At 40.6% G+C, this 12,061-nt stretch overlaps 1 long non-coding RNA gene across 4 annotated transcripts in view; it reads left to right on the top strand.

Moving 5' to 3' along the window:
* Positions 1 to 12,061, top strand: part of LOC133041363 (uncharacterized) — a 62,788-nt gene that overhangs the window by 12,211 nt on the left and 38,516 nt on the right. For all 4 annotated transcript variants that reach the window (XR_009689221.1, XR_009689223.1, XR_009689224.1 and 1 more), the window contains exon 2: positions 10,258 to 10,329. This is a non-coding gene — a long non-coding RNA (uncharacterized LOC133041363). The remainder of the gene's footprint in view (positions 1 to 10,257; positions 10,330 to 12,061) is intronic.

Genomic DNA, 12,061 nt, shown 5'->3' with positions numbered 1-12,061 from the left:
TAGTATAATTTGAGGAGAGTTTATTAAAGGAATTATTTACAAAGGTGCAGGCAGGATAAAGAAGAATACAACAACAGGATATTATCTTTAGTCACAGTGCTCTTTATCACCATGGGCTTGAAGCACGAGTAGTGGAGGTGGTTTCAGGAAGCCAGACAGAGAGAGCCTCCTGATAGGAGCTGAGACCTTCATTGGAGGGAATCCAGCCTGCCTATAGCAACCCACAGCAAGGGTACCAGAGAATAAACACTCAACCCCACTTGCTTCTACCTATCCAATATTCTGCTGGCACCGTGCATCAGTCAAATCTAACCAGAAGCTATAAGTCATAAAGGGCCCATAGATTCGGTCCACTCAGTGCAGCCTCCTGGAAATAGAAGTGTGGAAAGTGAATCTGGAGGGTCAAACTGAAGTTATCTGGGCAAAATACATTGCTTAGATTTGCCTGTTTAAATTTACATAAATGGAACAATTTAGTATGTTCTTCTTCTGTTACTTACCTTTATTGTTTATTCATTAAAATAGTTCAATTGTATAGCTATGTGTGTGCGTGCTCAGTCACTGTGTCCAACTCTTTGCAACCCCATGGACTATAGTCCACCAGGCTCCTCTGTCTTACGGAATTTTCCAGGCAAGAATACTGGAGTGGGCTGCTATTTCCTCCTCCAGGGGATCTTCCTGACCCAGGGGTTGAACTCATGTCTCTTGCATCTCCTGCATTGGCAGGCAGATGTTTTACAACTGAGTCACCTGGGAGTCCCAAGTGTGCAGGTACAGTTCATTCATATTCAGTCCTGCATGATAGCCCATTGTATGAATCTGCCATGATATACTTATCCTGTAGTTGACAGACATTTGGACTGTTTGTAGCTTTTTGTTTTCACAAGTGATACTGCTTTAGAATTCTTACGTATATCTCTTGCTATGCAAGCACAAGAATGCATATACATATGCAGTTGCTAGATCGTGCAATGTGTGCAAGTTAAATATATAATACCAAACTGTTTTCCAAAGTCCTACTAATTTAAACTCCAATTAGCACTAAATGAGGGTTCCTGTCACTCTACAGTTTCACTAATACCTGGTTATCTGAGTTTCTAATTTTTGTCAGTCTGGTAGGTGAGAAATAGTGATTTGTGATTTTAATTTTCACTTTCTTGTTTCTAACAAAGTTGAGCATCTTTTCACATGCTTTTTGGCCTTAATACAATGATAGTTTTCCTTTTGCTCATTTTACTGTTGAATTTTTCTGTCTTTCTTTTGTCAGTCATATGTTATCAATATCCTCTCCCCCTTAGATTTGTTTTTTCATTCAGAATAAGGTTATCTTAAATTAGACTTTTTTTCCTTCATGGCTTGCACTTTTAGTTTCCGTTTAAAAAGATCCTTCTCTATCCTGAAGTCATAAAATATTTTCCTATTTTGTCTTCTGAAAGTTCAGTTGTTTTACATTATGCTTTGAGATTTAAGTCTTAAGTCTAGTTAGTACTGATATTTGTATATAGTATAAGATAGGGATCAGATTTTTTTTTTCCATATAGATAACCAGTTATTGAATAGTCCATCTTTTCGCAACTGATCGGTAAAAGCTTTCTGTGACAAAAAAAAAAAAATTTGTTTCCGTGTATGTATTAATCTTTTCTAGGATTCTCAGTGTATTCTGCTGGCCTGCCACAGAGCTTGAGTATCTACCCTTAAGGACTTCAGTTCCTGAAGGCTCTTATTTGATATTAGTTCCCCTGGAGAAAATATATTTTAATCCATTACTTTTCAGATCATCTCAATGGGAGAGTAATTTATTAGCATCTGTCTTACATCAGGACTGAGAATGTGGTTATTTTAATGTTGGGAGAAAAATGGGAAAAGAAGGCTCTAAGATAGCATGAAAACACTTGTTACATGAAAGGTGGTTCCCTTTGCAAAGGCGAACAGATCAAGGAAGATGACCTTGATCCTAGCATCCAAGGGATATTTATGCAGATCTGATCAGCTGAGGACAAGCATATGTATGGAGCAGAAGTATTTCTAGAGTCATATTTTCATATGATGTGAAGAAATCTGCTTATGTAATTAATACAATATATACATATACAGTAATATATATGGAAAAATAGGTACTTTTATTTTTAGCTGCTCTTTTAAAGAGTCACTTATTGAGTCATGCATAGACAACCTAAGTATTTAATTTAGACGGTTACCAGCTGATTCCCAGGTATTTTGTATATATATATACACTATGAAAGGCAGAAAGACACCAATATGGGAAGGTAGAGACTTCTGTTTCCATAGGCACAACTGTGATCTAGGCAGTTCTTGTAAAAACTGAGAGCTGGGAAAAACAACTCCCTATAAGTGCCTGGTGGTGGACGCTGGATACTGCTGCCAGCTTATCCTTAAAGAAAAACAGGGGAAAAAAGATTCTTCAACTTAAGCAGACTCCAGAGGTTTGAGGGAAAGATTTTTAAAAGGCCTTTGGCCGTGAAGTGCTTTAAATTTATGCCCATGGGTACAAACCATTATTTCTTTTTTACGGCTTCCTCCAGAACTAGCTTGATTGTGATCTCTTCATCCTCTCAACACCCTTCCAAAATGCCATCGCCATTGCCACCTTTCAGCTAAAAATCTAGATAGCAGCTGCCTTGTCTAGGCATCATCCCATCTGCTGATCAAGAGCATTCAATTCTCTTCATTCAGCAAATAGCCACTGAGCACCCTTAAAGTGCTGTAATCTGTGGGGGACTTGGGATTTGAGATAGAAGTAAAACTCTCTTCCCTGGCCTTCAGTAACTCACTTTCTAGTGGTGGCAAAGACAAATGGTTGGGTCCCATAGCAGTTTATTTCTTAAAGAATGCTCCAGTAGTGTCCTATAAAGCACTGGTGCAGCTGTCAAAGCCAGAAAGGGGGCTGAAACATGGGCAGCCGAGAGAAAAGAGATCCTCTCCTCTTCTGTCACCGCTGGAGTGAGTTGTTTTGGGTGTATTTCATGGGATGAGATGGAGGCTGGGTCTCCAGCACCAGTCCCTGTTCTTGCCACTGGGAGAATCCCTCACCAGGTTTTCAAGGCTCTTAGAATGTGAAGAAAGACAACATCCCATCCCAGCGCTACACTCAGTCAAGAATTGCATTACTCCTTACTACTTTATAAGTTAACCCTCACAGCCATTTCCCCAGGTACAGGATTGACCAGGGAAACCCCTACAGAAAGATAAAATAGCTGAAAATTCAGTGTCACTGCCTCACAGACTCCCAACAACCATTCCCCTTTAATACTTGTCTTGATTTTTGAACTAGTCCAGTGGTTCCATCTTTTCCCATTCTCTTGGTGATTATGTTCATTTGAAAGGATTTATACTAGAAATCAGCACACTGTCATGGTGAAGCACTGGGACTCTGAGGTTTCAATGCCTGCTCTGCATTTACCAGCTGCGTGGTCTTAGATAAATTAAATAACTTCTCTGTTTCCTTATCTACAAGATGGGGATCTTATAAGATTGTTTTGTGGATTAAATTGATGTGGTGTCCTCCTCAGTATCCATGAGGGATCAGTTCTAGCGCTGCTGAGGATACCAAGATCTGTGGATGCTCAAGTCCCTTATATGAAATGACATAATATTTGTACATAGCCAATGTACATCCTCTAGTGTACATCAAATAATCTCTGTATTACTTATAATACTTATTACAATGTAAATAGTTGTCAAACGTGACAAAGTTTTGCTCTTTGGAATTTTCTGGATTTTTTTTTTCTGACTATTTTCAATCTGCTGTTCATTGCATCTGTGGATACAGAACCCACATATATGGAGGGCCAATTGTATATGTAAAGTGCTTAGACTAGTACCTAGAACATAGCAAGCACAATATAAATGCTACCTAGTATCAGTTATCAGCTATGTGCCAGACATTGGTCTAAGCTCTTATGTTAATGCATTTAATCCTCACAATAACTGTATGAGGTTGGCATGATTTACAAATGAGAGGTTTAAGCAAAACAGAGGTTAAGTAACTTGCCCAAGGCTCTGAGGGTGCAGCAGTGGACAAAACAGGCAAGATCCCCACTCTCGTGAACCTTTCATCAAACAAATAAAATAATTTCATGATGATTAATGAAGATTTATTTTCATGATGAAAATAAAACAAGCTGAGGGGGTATGATAGAGTTAGGGTACACTTCTCTGAGGAATGACATTCCAGGGACTCCCCACCCTTCCCTGTCATTGGCCTGTGTTCATAGCTACCCTGGTTTACCTCAACACATTTCAATAACTCTGAATCTTGTTAGTGAAACTATTGGAGTCTCATTTCCTTTGTTTAAGTAGGTCTCCAGACGACTCCTGCATATTTGCCTAGTTCTTGCCTGGTTTATTTCACAGAAAAAAAAAAAATTGTGTTCAGTGTCATTGGACAATCTATTCCCACAAGTACTCAGAAAATTACAATATGGCACAGTAAGTTCTACGGCAAAGGAAAACAAAGGGGGATGTGGTTTCTCAGAGGAGGCACATAAGGAAGCTTGGGAGACAGAAAGCAGAAAGAACAGCAGATGCAGAGGCTCCAATCTAATGTGTGCCCCATTCATCTTCTCAAACCAAGAAAGGTTGTCACTAGTTTTATTGGCAATCCTCACTCTATGAACTACTACAGTTTGAAAATATTGTTTACTTGCTGTGTGAAGGTGGAGTGACAGGTGCTTCCAGTACACTTTTGGGGAGTAGTACCTATGAGGAGGTCCAACTACTTCTGCTGGGATCTCTTGAGCCCCTGGATTTTCTGTATCTTCTACCAGGACATGAGGGTAGAGGAGAATATTACTCTTGGGGATGCTGCTAGCCCATTTAGTACCTGTGTTAGTTTCCTAAGGGTGCCGTAACAAAGTGCCACAAACACAAAGGAAATGTATTTCCTTACAGCTCTGAGGCAGGAAGTCCAAAATCAAGGTGTTGGCAGCAATGGTTTCTTTGGAAGGCTTTGAGGAGGAATGTTTTCATGCCTGTTTCCTAGCTACAGGTGGTTACCAATAATCCTTTGCATTCCTTGGCCTATAGCTGTATTACTCCAGTTGCCACCTCCATCATCACATAGTCTTCTTCCCTGTGTCTCTTCTGTGTCTCTGTGATCAAATCTCCATCTTCTTCTTGTAAGACACCAGTCAGTGGATTTAGTGCTGCACTTATCCATAGTATGGCCTCATCTTAACTTGATTACATCTGCCAAGACCTTATATCCAAATTAGGTCACATTTGTAGGTACCAGGAGTTAGGACTGAATATAATATCTACCAAGGTTCTTGGCCTTCCTCAATCAATAGGAATTGATCAGAGGCCAGGCAAGAAATACAGGCAAGGCTTTATTGGGGCCCCTGCTGCAGCAGCAGGGAATAAGAACAAACAACAGGTTCCCTTGCTTGCTCACTCCATGAGTGGGAGCAAGCTTATTCCTTTCAGGAGGTGAGGGTAGGCGTATGTCCAGGGGTCTGGTGGAGGGGTGGCTTAGGTATTTTGCCTGCCCCTTAGGTGGTGGAGTGTGTAGGGGTATGCTCAGTTCTCTTGCTTTTGTTCCTGACCCTCTGCTTTTGCTCCAGGCTCTTCAAAAGTGGCATTTGGATTTTTTGGTCTCTTTATATCTTTTGTCCATAATTTTGCTCTAACTGTACCATGCACACAGTTATTTTTAGTCCCGTATAATTTCTTGGTATTTGGTTGCTTGAGGAGAGGTATGTTCAGGTGCAAGCATTGCACCAGTGCAGCAAAGGGTCCCAGGCCCCAGCCTATCTCAAATGTATCTTTTAGGGGGACACAATTCAACCCACTACAGCATCTTTGTGCAAATTGGAAGCAGGTGTTCCCTCTGGATGGATGTTGCCCCTCTGCCTATGGCTTAGTGAGCAGATAGCACCTTTGGATGAATTACACAAAGAAACCCTTCCTTCTGATAGAGGCCGCCCCACACTAGGACACAAAACTCAGCAGCTGGAGCCCAGGCTGTATTTCAACTGACATTCAGTTCACACAGGCCCTCTTGCAGGACACAGCCTATCAATCATAGATACTCATCCTGCCTGCTCTACACTCGGCTGCCTGCCTTGAGTCTCCGCAAACCTCCATCCCATGCCATCCTTGCCTGTCAGGGGATGTTTGACTTTAAGGAATCCAATACGTTGGCATTTCTCAAGGATTCTCTGTTCCTTATCAGTTCCTAGTCTGGGAACGAATGAAACAGCATGCTGTTCCCAGGACTGAGGTCATAGGATGAGACATGTATGAATCCCCTTCAGTGACTCTTTTCTGTGTCAGCGACCTTGTATGTATTAGACTATCCATATTGTGACTGTTGATAAAATTTCATCCTGTGTAATATCTGAGTAATCAATCATCTTACTAAAGATATATAAGCCTGCATTTCTGCTAATAAAGCACCCTTGCTCCATCAGAGCTTGGGTCCCTGTGTCTGTCTTTCTTTCTCTCTTTCTCTCTCTCTCTCTCTCTCTCTCTCTCTCTCTCTCTCTCTCTCTCTCTCTCTCCCTCTCCCCCTCCCTCCCTCCCTTCCTCTCCCTCCTGCTCTCTCTTTCACTTTCTTATCATCAACTCCGGACCTCCAGGTTCCGGTCCATTAAAGGACTGCAACAAGTGGCACCCGAAGAGGGACCTGATATACGTGGCGGAGTGACTCGGGGCCTATTGAGGTCAGTAAGTTATAAGACACGGGTCAAACGGCTGAAAAGTCCCATCATTTCTCTACTTTACTTCACTGTTTGTTCAAAAAGACCTTTTAAATCATAAAGCATAAAACTATGAGATCTCTGTCTGTCTGGATATATATATATAATGTCTCAATGTATGTCTTTGTCTCTAGATAATATTGCTGAGATTAATTTACAAATGAGCTAAACAACAGTTCATGGTTTCTGAAAGAAAGTAAGATGCATATTTTCATTAAAAAGAGTATAAGAAATGGAATTACATTTTATTAAAAGAAAAAGGAAGTATGGCTTATAGATGGCTATTCTATGAATAGACAAATAAAGTGATGAATACAGAAAGTGTAGAAAAGGTTTGTGAAAAATGAAACCCAAAAAGAAAGTTCTATGTGTGGTACATTTTATTAAGAGAAAAAGAAAGAAATATGGCTTATAGATGGCTGTTCTATGAATAGACAAATAAAGTGATGAATACAGAAAGTGTAAAAAAGGTTTGTGGAAAGTGAAACCCAAAAAGAAAGTTCTATGTGTGGTGCATTTTATTAAGAGAAAAAGAAGTATGACTTACAGATTAATACAGAAAGTGTAAAAAAGGTTTGTGGCAAATAGAAGAGATTTTTATGCATGATACAAGTTTCTTAAGACTTATTTCTTTACTAATAACTGCTAGCTATAGCTATATTATTTTCTATGTCACTTGTTTCAGAAGATCATTTCTTACATTAACAAATGTGTGACTGAGCCTATGATATAATGCTGATATACATTTCCATATGAGATCAATGACTGTAATAATGTAACTCTGGATATGGGAAGAAGCAACAAGAGGGAATATTTTCCTGGACCAAGAGGCTAGTAAGACAGTGGTCCAGAGACGTTTGCTACTTGCAAGGCCTGGTCCAGTAACAGCACCCTGAGTGGCCTATCAAAGGAATCTTCCCTAGACCTGGGAATAAGTCTTCCCAGCACCATGGGACACAAGGGCCATAAAATGCCCCCCAAACATGGTCAGATATGTGGCTATGAAGAGACCCTGCTGACTGGAAGTTGGTACTTGCCAGCTGCCTCTATAAAGATTACATCATGACCACTGAAGCTGCTGACCTTCAACACCCCCTGAAAGGAGTTCAGGGTAAAAATAAAAAATAAGGCAGTGTTTGCTCTGGGAAAAACCCAGAAGAACTGGCCCTCAGACAGTCAGATGTTTTCAGGTAAAGATTTTATGAGCCCAAATTCTTGCATCTTCTCATACCTAGAAAAACACTAATGTCATGAACAAATGTCTGGTCCTAATTCTCCTGGTAGCCCCTGAACAGCTTTTCTACTTCTATTAATCTTTGGGTCATGTACCTTTAACTTTCTTGTTAAATTTGTTTCTCTCAAAATACAACAAATCTCCAAATGGTAGTATGACAAGAATATTCCCTGACCAACACCTAGACAATGCTGAAACAAGTCACCTTATCATTCCATGGACTCTCATCTCCCTCTGTTAATGCACCCTGACAGAGAGCAGACAAAGAGAACCCAAAACCCCATGACGCCCCTGTACAGCCTGAAGAAGCCAGAGCAGTCATTGCCCCTTTTCCTCTGAGACTGGGTTCCCAAATACCTGAGAAGGGAAATAGGTAGACATTTAGACATGAGCAGGGTATCAAAAGGGACTAAAATCCAAAATCAGGATTTCCAAAATCAGAAGAATTAATGTTTATGGCTAATCATACAATTGTCAGTTGGGGACCCCATGGTATATGGTTATCTAACTGCTCAGATGATAGTACTATATATGATTATGTTACTCAAGTAGCATAGAAGATTACCAACAGTTCAATGAAACACTTCCATGAAAAGGACTCTTTGGTTGGCTTGAAAGCAAAATGACACCTTCTCGCCCTCAAATAGTCCTCAATAAACGAATTGGGCCTAAACAATGAGACATCTGAAAATTTGCTACGAACACCAAAGAACTTAGAACTTGGACTGGACATTTCACAGAAACCAATTGTAGTCATAGTAACTATTCTTTCATTATAATCAATCATATTTCATACAAGCTTGTGTTCCCTTTCCTTTTGTTATAATTATATGTGCTGTTTTACCATTGCCTTTATGCAAAAATTGTTAAAACTAAACAAACTCATTTGATCAGGACCCTTTTCACTAAAATATCTGCAGTCACTCAAATTATGAAAAATAAAAAAGGGGAAATTGCCAGGGGATGTTTGACTTTAAGGAATTCAATATGTTGCCATTTCTCAAGGATTCTCTGTTCCTTATCAGTTCCTATTCTGGGAACGAATGAAACAGCATGCTGTTCCCAGGACTGAGGTCATAAGATGAGACATGTATGAATCCCGTTCAGTGACTCTTTTCTGTGTCAGCGACCTTGTATGTATTAGACTATCCATATTGTGACTATTGATAAAATTTCATCCTGTGTAATATCTGAGTAATCAATCATCTTACTAAAGATATATAAGCCTGCATTTCTGCTAATAAAGCACCCTTGCTCCATCAGAGCTTGGGTCCCCGTGTCTGTCTGTCTGTCTGTCCTTCTTTCTTTCTTTCTCTCTCCCTTCCTCCGGCTCTCTCTTTTACTTTCTTATCGTCAACTCCGGACCACCAGGTTCTGGTCCATTAAAGGACCACAACACTTGCTGCATTATTCCTTCCATTTCCATATCCTGGGAGTAGAACTCAGTCTTGTTCTCCTATGTCTAGTCTTTGGGTGTCTTTTGTGAAATGATCTGATTCTGTATCTCCTATGAATAGGTGGTATTTATGCCTGGCCAGCACCCATTCTCTTCTCATCTAAAAGCAGCACCCAAATTTTCCTTAGGGGCCACCACTCCTCTCCCACTTGGAATTCATCTGGTTTCAGTGGGACTAACTCCGTTTTCCAAATGCAGAGATGGGCACAAGGTACAGGTTCAGCCAATCAGAACACTTGCCTCCTGGTATAATAAATGATTCTAAAACAGGTACATGACCCAAGACTTTTGCTAAAACTATTGAAGTATCCATCAACAGATAAATAAAGATGTCATGTATATATACAATGAAATACTACTCAGCCATAAAAAAAGAATGAAATAGTGCCATTTCCAGCAACCCAGATGGACCTAAAGATTATTCTAAGCAAAGTAAGTCAGAAAGAGAAAGACAAATACCATATTACATCACTTATATGGGGGATCTCAAATATGACACAAATGAACCTATCTACAAAACAGAAACAGACTCACAGACATAGAGAACAGACTTGTGGTTGCCAAGGGGAAGGGGTGGTGGAGGAGGGGTTAGAAGAAACTAACTGGGAGTTTAGGGTTACAAGACGTGAACTATTGAATAGAGAATGGATAAACAAGGTCCTACTGTAAGTACAGAGAACTATATTCAATATTATGTGATAAACCATAATGGAAAAGAATGTAAAAAAAAATGTATATGTATGTATAACTGAATCACTTTGCTATACAGTGGAAATTAACATTGTAAATCAGTTTTTCTTAAAAAAGAGAAAGCTATTGAAGCAAATGCGCACTCTTTTTTTGTACAGATGGCTACATGGTAAGATAAACTTGAAGCAACCTGAGGATGAAGCCAACCCAGAGGAGAGTAAAACTGAGAGGTAAATGGAATCCTGATAATATAAATCAATCACCTGGTTCTAGCTGAGCCTGAAGCTACTTGTACTCCTGGACTTTGCAGTAACATGAGCTAACAAATTCCCCTTCCACCATGATCTCTTCTTTCCCGCCTTGTGATTATTAAATGTGGGTATATGTCACAAAATCAAAAGAATCCTCACTAATGCAGTATCTGACACTTCCATCACTTCTGCTCTGTTTCCAAAGCTTCACATCATCTCTGGCTCACCAGGGTCTTGGTGCCTGCGTCCTTACAGATGAATAGGAGTTGACCAGGCTAGAGAAAAGGAAAGAGCTTCCTATCACACTGTGGTGGGGATAAGTGAGGAACTATGTTACACTTTTGGGAAGTTGGTAAGTGGGGGGTAGGTTATGTCCCTTTGGGAAGCTGTGATTTCTGTCTATACTTTTTCATTTTCCTGTGGGCTGAGCACTGTCTCCAGCTCAGCCATGTATTGAGTAGCTCTCTTGCTCCTCAGTGCTCCAGCAGTGTATCCTAACCCATTGTTGGGCATCAATAGTGAGCCATGCTCCTTGGAGACACACACTGATCCTTGTAATTCTCTACATCCTCTGCATCACCCAGCACAGAACTGGGACCCAGAGGATCTTCATAAGTGCAAGCTGAATGGCCATACCTGTCTTCTTGCAGCCTCTCCCTCCAGTAAGCCTTCCCTGTTATAGTCTGTCCTGATCTCCCCCTTTCCTGAGTCATTCATGAACTACTATTTTGTATTGTGGCTTTTATTGCATTGGTGCTGGACCTGTCTCCCTAGTTCCTAAGATCTCAGATGGCAAGAGTCTTTTCCCAAAGCTCTTAGTACAAACTCAAGGAAGAGTCATGCATAAGTAATGCATACTTCAGATGAGCTTTAATGCATATCCCAACACTGCCACCATGATGAGGGTAAAGGGTATATTAAGAAAAGCCAACTTATATCAATACAACATATCAACACAGAACAAGGAGACACCACAGATACTTGCAAATAGGATCTTTCCTTTTGTTACTGTGTATACCCTGGTATTTCTTTATATTTGTACAAACTCACAACACTACATGACATTTCATATTTCATATGTCACTGAGAAGGGGTGTCAGTAAGCAGAAAATAAAAAACCAGGAAAACATCTGTTTAGCTAGAATCTGATGGAGGGGTGGGGACATGAGAGCTATGATCCTTCTCTCTGCTCAGTCTTAGAGAGCAACAACTCCGATTTTTGCTAATTGCTCCTCCTGAGGAATTCTTTTCAGCCAGTTGTGGTACATCTCCTAGGCTGGCATGAGACAGTTTGGTCCCTGATTGAATAAATTAGAAAGAGTCATCGGGGGAATTGAAGATGTTGTGCAAACTGAGTAAGGTGACATTTCACTGTGTGACTCGGGAGACCATCTGCCCTTGTGATGGGAGGAAAGCCTTTGCTGCTCAACCCTGCTCCAGGGTTTCATTTTACTGAGGGTGTGGGTGCCATGAGGAACATGTGTTCCTTGCTTCCATCCTTCCCCCAAGCAGAGAAGAAGACAGATGTAGACACAACGGATGCTTAGGTTTTTTTCTTCAGCTTGCCCTCCCCCTGCCCACAATATGCAGGGTTCAGGACCAAGACTGCCCACTCCTGGGGGCAGACCCTACCCGGTTCTGAAATCAACCAAGCCATTTGCTGCTTTCTCTATGTAGTCTTGGGTTGGTTGCTTCTCAGAGGCAGGCCTCA

Source organism: Dama dama, chromosome 20 (assembly GCF_033118175.1).
Source record: "Dama dama isolate Ldn47 chromosome 20, ASM3311817v1, whole genome shotgun sequence".
Classification (NCBI taxonomy): Eukaryota; Metazoa; Chordata; class Mammalia; order Artiodactyla; family Cervidae; genus Dama; species Dama dama.
Note: the sequence above shows the minus strand (reverse complement) of the source record. Positions and strands in the feature narration are given on the sequence as shown.